The following is a 10,459-nucleotide window of genomic DNA, read 5'->3' as shown; positions in this document are numbered from 1 at the left end:
GCGACAGAGAGGCCACATCAGTGCTCCGAGTGTGGGAAGAGCTTCACCCAAGCCTCCTACTTGGACCACCATCAGCGCATCCACTCAGGGGAAAAGCCATATCAGTGCTCTGAGTGTGGGAAGAGATTCCTCCAGTTCTCCTACCTGACCAAACACCAGCGCATCCATACAGGGGAGAAGCCATATCAGTGTTTTGAGTGTGGGAAGAGCTTCACCCAGTCCTCCAACCTGGCCAGCCACCAGCGCATCCACACAGCAAAGGCGGCACACCAGTGCTCTGTGTGTGGGAAGAGCTTCACTCAGTCCTCCTACCTGGCCAACCACCAGTGCACGCACACAAGGGAGAAGCCACATAAGTGCTTTCAGTGTGGGAAGAGCTTTACCCGCTCCTGCAGCCTGGCCAACCACCACCGCATCCACACAATGGAGAAGAAACATCAATGCTCTGAGTGTGGGAAGAGCTTCACCTGTTCCTCTAGCCTGATCCTACACCGACGCATCCACACAGGGGAGAAGCCACATCAGGGCGCTCAGTGTGGGAAGAGCTTCACCTGTTCCTCTAGCCTGATCCTACACCGACGCATCCACACAAGGGAGAAGCCACATCAGTGCTCTGTGTGTGGGAAGAGATTCAGCGCCTCCTCCAGCCTGAACAAACACTACCGCATCCACACAGGGGAGAAGCCACATAAGTGCTCTGAATGTGGGAAGAGCTTCACCTGTTCCTCTAGCCTGATCCTACACCGACGCATCCACACAAGGGAGAAGCCACATCAGTGCTCTGTGTGTGGGAAGAGATTCAGCGACTCCTCCAGCCTGAACAAACACTACCGCATCCACACAGGGGAGAAGCCACATCAGTGCGCTGTGTGTGGAAAGAGCTTCACACATTTCTCCAGCCTGACCAGCCACCAGCGCATCCACACAGGAGAGAAGCCACATCAGTGCGCTGTGTGTGGAAAGAGCTTCACACATTTCTCCAGCCTGACCAGCCACCAGCGCATCCACACAGGAGAGAAGCCACATCAGTGCGCTGAGTGTGGGAAGAGCTTCACCTCTTCCTCCAATCTGAGCACGCACCGGCGCATCCACACGGGAGAAAAGCCACATCAGTGCGCTGTGTGTGGAAAGAGCTTCACACATTTCTCCAGCCTGACCAGCCACCAGCGCATCCACACAAGGGAGAAGCCACATCCGTGCTCTGAGTGTGGGAAGAGATTCAGTGAATCTTCCAGCCTGACCAGACACCAGCACATCCACTCGGGGAAGAAGCCACACCAGTGCTCTGTGTGTGGGAAGAGCTTCATCCAGTCCTCCAACCTAACCAAACACCAGCGCATCCATACAGGGGAGAAGCCACATTAGTGCTCTAAGTGTGCGAAGTGCTTCACACAGTCCTCTAGCCTGACCAGCCACCAGCGCTTCCACACAGTGGAGAAGCCACATCTATGCTCTGTGTGTGGGAAGAGCTTCATCCAGTCCTTCAACTTGGCCCTACACCAGTGCATCCACACAAGGGAGAAGCCACATCAGTGCTCTGTATGTGGGAAGAGATTCCTCCAGTTCTCCCGCCTGACCAAACACCAGTGCATCCATACAGGAGAGAAGCCACATCAGCGCTCTGTGTGGGAAGAGTTTCAGCCGTTCCTCTAACCTGGCCATCCACCAGCCTATCCACACAGGTGATAAGCTGCATCAGTGCTCTGTGTGTGGGAAGAGCTTCACCCAGTTCTGCCACCTGGCCATACACCAGCTCATCCACACAGGGGAGAAGCCACATCAGTACTCTGAGTTTGGGAAGAGCTTTACCTGCTCCTCCAGCATATTTCCAGCCTCTCTGCGATACCACGTGGCTAAGAAGCCACACCCCCACCTTTTATGTTGTAAAACCATGTTGATGTGGGATTGGTGCCATCTTCACCGGCTCCCATTTTAATACTGGAAGCAGTGGCAAATTGGGTGTTCTTAGGCATTCATTGGCAATAGTTTGCTCTCTATCTGATGTCAAGCAGTGCCCACCCCTGGGGGCTATTTTGGGTTACCATATCTCTGGGATTTCCTGAACATGTCCTCTTTTTAGATCTTCCAATGTCAGTCTGGGTGGTTCTTTTAAATATGATCATTTAAAAAATTTCCAGGACTTTGGTCAGCTCAGCTTCAAAGTCTTTCCTGGCACTTTCTCGCTTGCCCTAGCAAGGAGCTGCCTGGGGCTGGGGGAGAGAGGATGTTTGGGGACAGGGTGTGCACACGTGGTGGTCGGCATGTAGCCAAGCAGGGGGTTGGGAGGACCCCATCAGCTGAATAAAGGTAAGTCTGTAGGGGAGGTGCCTGCCCCTCTAGCAGCGGAAGGGAACCGGGTAGCCTTTCAGGGGCAGCAGCGAGCTCTGTGGCTGGCTTGGTGGCACTGCGGCCAGTGCCTGCGCTTGCAGGGGCAGGGCTGGGGAGAGCAGGGGCTTTGGGTCAGAAGTGAAAGACACCTGCAGGGCTGGGCGGGCTGTGGGTTGGGAGTGATGGGCACTTGGGCAGGGGACTGTGTGGCGGGGTGGGGCACTGGCAGTACCAAGGGGCAGTAGGTGAGGAGTGAGGGGACCACCAGAGCCAGGGTGGGTCTTTGGATTGGGAGTGAGGGGCACCAGCATAGCCCAGTGGTCAATGTATTGTGCTTTGGGAGTGAGGAGCACTGGAAGGGCTGAGATCTGTGGGTCAAGAGCGAGGGGAGCAGCAGGATGGGGCGGGCTATATAGTTTGGGAGTGAGGGGCAACAGAATGGGCAGGGTCCTAGCATATCATTGTCACCCTCACAGTCGTATACCACTGCACCTCTCTGCATGATAGGTATCTTCTTTTTTGGAACTGGGAATATGATAACCCTCTTTTAATATAGGACTGGCCACGGCCCTTTCCACACTTGAAGTGTTTCGGTGGTCTTTCCGAAGCCACAGCCATCTCAGGCTAGCAGCTTTGCATTGCCCGGCAGAGAGGTTCACCTTGAACCTTACTAAGGTAAAATGAAGGCATGCAATGCCTAACTGCTGGTCTTCGATGGCACCATCTTGACATGGGTTTGGGCTGGGTGGATATAACAAGAAACCGTCACCTTATTCAGACCGAAAAATGCCCAATGGGCCCCACAGCCGCACCCGAGGTCAGATAGCAGGAGGCTTTGCCTCTCTAGCCCTTAGTTGGCATGGGGGACTGTGAGGGGTCGCGGCAGGGCATGCCCCTGGGAACAGCTCCCAGCCTGACCAATGACCCGTGTTCTGAGGCAAAGTCTGTGCAGCTTGACCATCTGCACCAAGCTGAGGTGATTGGGTCCCCAAACGGGTGTCACCCTCAATGGTTGGAAGGAGCTCAGAGCACCAAGAGCAGACTAATTTTGGCACCTTTTTCTCAGCCATCATCATCATCTTCAGTGTTCAAATAATGCCTCTTTCTGGTTGGAACCAGGTGATGAGGTCAGAAAAGTTATAAAAGGGTCAGGACACCAGGTCTGGGAGGTCACTCCCTCCTACTCTGGGAGGTTTTTTAAACAGACTCAAGAAGGAACCTCAGGCTGCCATCTGCATGAATCATTGAGTATGCCTGAAGACTAGTTTAGGAAGCAAGAGCCAAGTAAATTGAGACACATGTTAAAGGAGTCACTAAACTCAATATTGGATGAGACTCAGTTCTGTTTTGCTCAGGGTGCTTTCTCTTAACTTCCTTTGTCACACCCCTTTCCTCACTTTCTTCCGAGTCAATAAAAAGCCGTCTGGCTCAGTGTGCCTGGCTGTGAATTCCTAAGGGAGAGGGATCAGACAGGGTGTTTTGCTCCCAGAAGTGCTTGGCTGTTTATGAACCACCTCAGTCCAACCTGAGAATATCTTGGAGGGGAGAGGGCTCCAGGCTATAAGGAGAACCCAGAAATACCTCCAGGGGGCAAAGCACCCCCAAAGCTGGCTGGGTCTGTGCACCCTACAGGGCTTCACAGAGCCCTAACAGAGACCAGTGCCTGGGTGGTGGCTGTGTTACCCCAGGCTTGCAGGTGTGCTCCGAGAAGGGGGTTGGCCAGATGTAGGCACCCCAGAGGAGACTCCTGATGCATGGTTTTGGGTGAGGCACAGTGAGGTGGGTGGTTTGGCATAGTAGCACCCCCTACTGTCCCACCACAACTTGCTTTACCAAGATGAAGTCCTCATATTCTCTGTGCCCTTCCACAGGAGAGGCAGGACCTGCCATAGGCTGAACCTCCTTCCCCTCTGCCTGCATATCCCCCAGAAAAAGGCACTCTACTGCCCTGTGGCTGCAAAGGGCAGAATCCTTGCTGCACAGCAGGACTAGGAGTGGGGCCTCGAGTGTGACTAACTTATGCCCAAGTGTTTGCAACAACCCCTGCCTATTTGTGCTATCCAAGTGTCATGGGCCCTGAGGCACACCCAACTAACTAGTAGCCCCTATGTTATAGGGCCAATGAATGAATAACACAACACAATTTTTGTGACAACTAAGGGAAAACAGGATAGGAGTGCTGTGGGGGTCAAAGGGTCAAAACATGAAAATAGGTGCTCTGCAGGGGGATGTAGGAGTGCTGTGGGGGTCAAAGGGTCAAAACGTGAAAATAGGTGCTCTGCAGGGGGATAGTGAGCAGAACCCCCCTGGGAAGCACCCACCAGTCCTCAAAGGCATCCAAGGAGCCGGTGGATGCCACCCATTGGTGCTCTGCCCAGAAACATGCATGGACGAGTGAGAGGAATGTGGCCCCACGGTTCCTGGGCACCTTCCAGGCCAGAGCCTCCTTTCTGGTTATGTACAGGGCCCACTTGGTCAGGGCCAGGAGGAGGTTGACCAGGAGGTCTCTGGAGTTGGTGGGGCTGTGGATGGGGTGCTCAAAAATAAAAAGGTGGGGGAGGGGTGGAAGTTCAGAGAAAACCTCGGGTGAAGCTTCTGGAGGTGGAGGGGCTGCAGCCTGGTGCACTCTCAACAAGAACACAGAACCCAGCCCCAGGGGTACCATGTTCAGTACTGCAGCTTTCTGAGCAGACACTGCATTACAGAGAGTGAAGTGAAGGGCACAAGGGCAGAGGAGGAGCATGCACCCAGGGGTGCAGTGTTCTGCAAAGAGGCTAAGAAGCAAAACCTGTCAGACTGAAGGGAGAATTTGGCAAAGTTTGTCTCGTACACAGAGCAACCATGTGGCTTCTCTGCTGTGTGGATGCACTGTTATATGGCCATGTGGGTAGCTTTTGTGAAGTTCTACCTACACACAGAGCAACAACATGGCTTCTCTGCGGTGTGGAGACACTGGTATTAGCCAGGATGGAGTAGTGGGTGAAGCTTTTCCCACACTCAGAGCACTGACATGGCTTCTCCCATGTGCATGCACTGATGATTGGCCACGTAGGCAGATTAAGGGATGGGCCAGCTCAGCCTGGGCACAGGGGCCATTACCAAAAATCAGGGGACCCCTGGATCCTCATCAGCAGGGAAGCAAAAGTCACAGTTCTAAGCTTGGCACCATTTTTTTCTCCCTGTGGGGCTGGGGTGAAAATGGTGCCAAGTTTTAAACTGGCTTTCACATTCACTTCCCTGTGAGCTGCGAGCAGGGCTCCTCCACCAATGTAGTTGTCCAAGGCACCAATACACCTTAATCTGCCTCTACTTGGCCAGGCTGGAGGAGCGGGTAAAGCTCTTCCCACTCAGAACACTGACCTGGCCTCGTCTTTGTGTGGATGTGCTGATGCCTGGCCAGATAGCAGGACTGGTTGAAGTTCTTCCCACCTACCTCCAAAAGGAAGTCCCCAAAGTATACCTCTGATAAGTTCACTTTTCCTCTGCCCAGAGTAACTCTGGGCACTGATCTGTTTACACCTGATGTTTCCCAAAGCAAGATGTTACACTCCTATAACAATCTCTTCTAGGCTCTTCACTGTTCCTAGAGAGGAAGGGGGATGGGGGACTGTAACAGGAGGGCCTTCTTGGGGCCAATTTGCCTTTGGCCCGTCCACCTGTTTCTGGGCCAACTGCCCGCCTTCTTGCCTGCCATGCCTTGTTAATTAACAATCTTAATTAGGGGGGAGGCTGCCCATTTCTTGCCCCAGTGCTACGGGGTGCTATCTGCGGCTCTGTACCTCCCTACACTGCAGCCCATGCCTCGCAGATGGCATCCACTGATGTTACTCACGGGCCCCACACTGGGCCACAGAACCGTGCAGTTTGGACCCCAAGTGGATCTCTCCACTCAGGCAGCCTACCCTGCCCTCATTCAGGGCTGCCTAGCTCCCTGAATCATTTCCCCTCTTGGGCATGGTCCCCCCTGAGAACTTTGGCCGTACAGGCCCTGGCCTCACCTCCGAGGCCAGTCAGAAACCCCGGGCCCTCTTAGCTCTGAGCGTCCCTTGTGGTGGGCCCCTGGCCCTTTTGACCATTCTGGTCCTGGCCCCAGCATTTAGAAGGTACTCTAATATCAGGCCTCTGAGCCTCTAGCCCCACTCTCGCTCCTGGGTTTGCCTTTTGGCCCTATTAGTGGATGACCGACCCGGTTGTGGGAGCTAGGGGTTAAGGCACCCTGACCTGCCTTTCACTGGGGTGGTAACTGGCCTGGCATTTCCTGGGGGCTCCTGCACCACTGAGAGCCCCACCAGGCCACCCACTCCCAGCAGGGTGCAGTTTTAGGTCATGCCGAGGACCAGGAGCCTCCTAGCCATCCCCTACAGCTCCTCCCTTAACTCCAGGATGTTACTGCCTAGCCTGCCAGCAGGAAACTGGTCTATTTATATAGGCAACCAGGGATCTAAAAAACTGCCGCAATCAAGCACCTGCTAGCTGCTTGGCTCTGATCTTAAAGTGGCAGGCACCAACAGTGCCCTGCCACCTGGACCAACTTTTGCCCTCACTTTCCAATCACAACTTCTCTGCCACTGCCTCAGCAGGTGTCCAGTAACGTACCCTGTCTCTTTCTGTGCTGCCTCTGCTGCCTCCATTCTCCCAGGCACACAGGATCCCAAAGTATCTGCCTCACATTTCTCTAACTGTCTCTGATCTCTCTGAAGCTGCCTGGACAACATTTTGCCTTGCCATAACCTGCACTTATAACCTACACCTTAGATACTCCACAGGCAACTCACAAGACTGGTCTTGTAACCATTCACAAAAGACTAACCCTTTCCAAGGACCCTAGAGTCAAAGGACCCTGTTCATTCACACAGCCTTTCCAGCAGAGAGATGACTTTCTCTGCTCTCTAGCTTCCTATTGCAAACACAACAAGAGGTTCTTACTTAATCCTAAGCGGACCATAGCATATAACCATCTCCACTACTCTGCCTGACCTAGGCAAACAAAGTCTCCCAGTCAGCAGTAACAAACAACCTCTCCTGCACAAAACTTAACAACCCTAGTCACAATTACCATACAGCTATACCGTACTACAGGTCTTAGCTAGCCCCTCTAGAAAGGATCACTGTGCCAACAAATTCCCTGATGGGTCAGATTACTGTCCTTGTGCCCAGTGAAGTGGCCAACTGTTGGACTGAAGTTTAGGAACCAGCCCCTATACCTTTGTTCTGGGCAAGCACAAACCTCAGACCGACCACAATACCTGCCAGTTGATAACAGGTGAGTTTATTAATACAGAGTGATAACAAAAAGCAACAATGCAAACAAGCAATTCTATATCTACCAATCCTAGGGCTGTCATCAGAGTCAAAGTACATCTGGCCAGGATGCGTTCTGAGGCTCTCTCTTAGGTGTCATTAGTCTGGAGGTGGGATTCCAAGGCCCACAGCCCTGCTCCAGTAGGGTACATGAGACAGGCTACTGGTATGTGCCCTTGGTCCATGGTGGCCTTGGGGACCCTCCCCAGGGGATGGGGACGGGGACCCTCAAGTCTTTGCTTTTGTCTTTTGTATAACAGCCAACTGCAAAGCTGCAACAGACAGCTGACACAAAGGATTTTTCAACTGATTAACCTGTTTCTCTAGATGTTAATAAATTCCTACACTTCTTACAGCCTATTTAGATACCACCTCTGTTTCCACAATTTAACGTCCACTTGCCTTAAGTCACACAATATATCTTAAAATCCATAGTCATCAACTGCGCACCACCTAAATTTCCCCTTCTAACCCTCAGGGACAGCTACAGCCGAGGATTAATGGTAGGAGTGGGAGCCTAAATTCCCTCCCTAGTTTCTTGAGTAATCTACAGCCAAGAGACATCCATAAACTTGTTTCCATAAACTTTATAATTCATTCCTTCTTTCTCTTAAAAATATCTCCGAATCTCCAAATTGGCGAAAATCCAACTTCTCCCATAAGCTTGGGGAATTCTACAGCCTTAGTTGTGTGCACCAAAAGAGCATAAATACGGAGCTTCCTCTGTATCCCCTGTTTCGCAGTTCTCCACTAAAATGTTACACAAATTATCAATTGCTCAAATCACAAGTGAAACCTTATGAGGGAGGATAAGGCAAGATGCCGCGTTTATTGATCAAGTGCTTAATACACACAGACACCCCACATTCATACCAGAATTTCTGTTCTGTGCTGGTATATATTAACTAGTCTTATCAGCTATCAACTTAGCAGCCAGCCAAAGAATTTCTGTTCTGTGCTGGTATATATTAACCAGTCTTATCAGTGCTCAGCTCAACTTAGCAGCCAGCCAAGTTGATCACGAGTAGAAGCTGGGCTCCTGCTGGTCCATCTTGTCAGACGAACTGATCCTCCAGGATGACATGCAGAACAAGATCCCAAATCAATTCACCCAGTCCTCTGGGCTTTTCCTGTGTTATTACTGTGTTCTGGGGCAGATTCTTCTTGTTCTGGTCTTTTATCTGTCTGTATTCTTCAGCCACTCACCACCTGATGTTTCCCTTTTCCACAGACACGCTCTCACCCATTCTCTCATACATGCAGCATACAAAGGTCAAGCACTCATGTCAAGCTACAGAGCAATACAAAATGGAGTTTCTTAAGGCAATGCAAAACTCAAGAAAACACATAAGATTAAAAGCAATAGGCAAAAAAGTCTATTTGTGTAACACCCCCTGCCCTCTGGGGACTGACTACATGCAGCAGTGGTGAGCTGGCCTACCCTCCCAAGCCTGCAGTGGGCAAACAACACAGGGGAGCCATGCTGCACTCTGTTGCAGCAGCCATGGCCTGCTGCCAGGGTAAGGGGGCTATAGACACAGGTCCCTGGCCCCATAGCTCTGGCAGCTGGGGGCACCTTCCTGCAAGGCTGGGGAACGGAGCGTTGTGCAGGGGTGAGGGGCTTTGGGAGGGATGCCAGCATAGCCAGAGGGGGGCTGGTGTGTTGGGGAGTTAGGGTCACCAGCAGAGCTGTGTGGGGCCTTTTATTTTAATCACAGATGTTAGGATTTTTATCAGAGTTTGCGATTTTTTTATTGAAGAATATGCCATTTTTTATCAGGTATAGCCAGAATCCCTGGTGATTATTCCACTCTATTCAGCACTGGTGAGGCTACCTCTGGAGTACTGTGTCCAGTTTTGGGCCCACCACTACAGAAAGGATGTGGACCAATTGGAGAGAGTCCAGCACAGAACAACAAAAATGGTTCGGGGCTGGGGCACATGACTTACGAGGAGAGGCTGAGGGAATTGGGCTGATTTAGTCTACAGAAGAGAAGACTGAGGGGGATTTAATAGCAACCTTCAACTACCTGAAGAGGGTTTCAAAAGAGGATGGAGTTGGACTGTTCTCAGTGGTGGTGGATGACAGAACAAGGAGAAATGGTCTCAAGTTGCAGCAAGTGAAGTTGAAGTTTAATATTAGGAAAAAAATCCTCGCTAAGAGAGCAGTGAAACACTAGAACAGCTTGCCCAGAGGGGTGGTGGAAGCTCCATCCTTGGAGGTATTTAAAGACCTGGATAGAGAAAGTTTTGGCTGCAATGTACAAACTGGGGATGGTCTTGCTTTGAGCAGGGGGTTGGAGTAGATGTGACCAACAAAGATCCCTTCCAACCCTAACTTTCTATGATTCTGTGATAAGAATAGGGCTTTAACAAATTGTGTGTGTGTGTGTGTATCTATACACACACACACACACACACACACAATCTAGCACTTCACACATCTTACACCACATTTAAAGCCCACACCTGTTACAGTAAGCACACCAATGGACCTGTGCATCCACTAACCCAATTGTAGTCTCTTAGTCCTAGCCCTGATTTGAGGGTTTACACTCTCAGTTCATTCACTGCCATTGTCGCTGTCACTGTTGCTTCTGCTGTTGCTGACACCACTGCTGTCATGGTTGAGGTGGGGACGGTGTCAACCCAGGGAGGCTCCACGGCCTCAGTTCATCGGGCCTGGTTTGTTCTAGTCCTCCATGCAGCTACAGCCAGCGGTGAAAGGGCTGGAGATGTGGAGCTAATGCAGATGCAAAGCAGCTACCGCTGAAGGCAACTGCCACTATGCAACTCCCAAGGGAATATGGAAAGCTGTTGCCAGCTTCAT

At 51.6% G+C, this 10,459-nt stretch overlaps 1 pseudogene; it reads left to right on the top strand.

The window, feature by feature from the left end:
* LOC102386319 overlaps window positions 1-6,006 on the top strand; it is an 11,024-nt pseudogene extending 5,018 nt beyond the window's left edge.
* Window positions 6,007-10,459: the final 4,453 nt, after the last annotated feature.

Source organism: Alligator sinensis, unplaced genomic scaffold (assembly GCF_000455745.1).
Source record: "Alligator sinensis unplaced genomic scaffold, ASM45574v1 scaffold1105_1, whole genome shotgun sequence".
NCBI classification, from domain to species: domain Eukaryota; kingdom Metazoa; phylum Chordata; order Crocodylia; family Alligatoridae; genus Alligator; species Alligator sinensis.
Note: the sequence above shows the minus strand (reverse complement) of the source record. Positions and strands in the feature narration are given on the sequence as shown.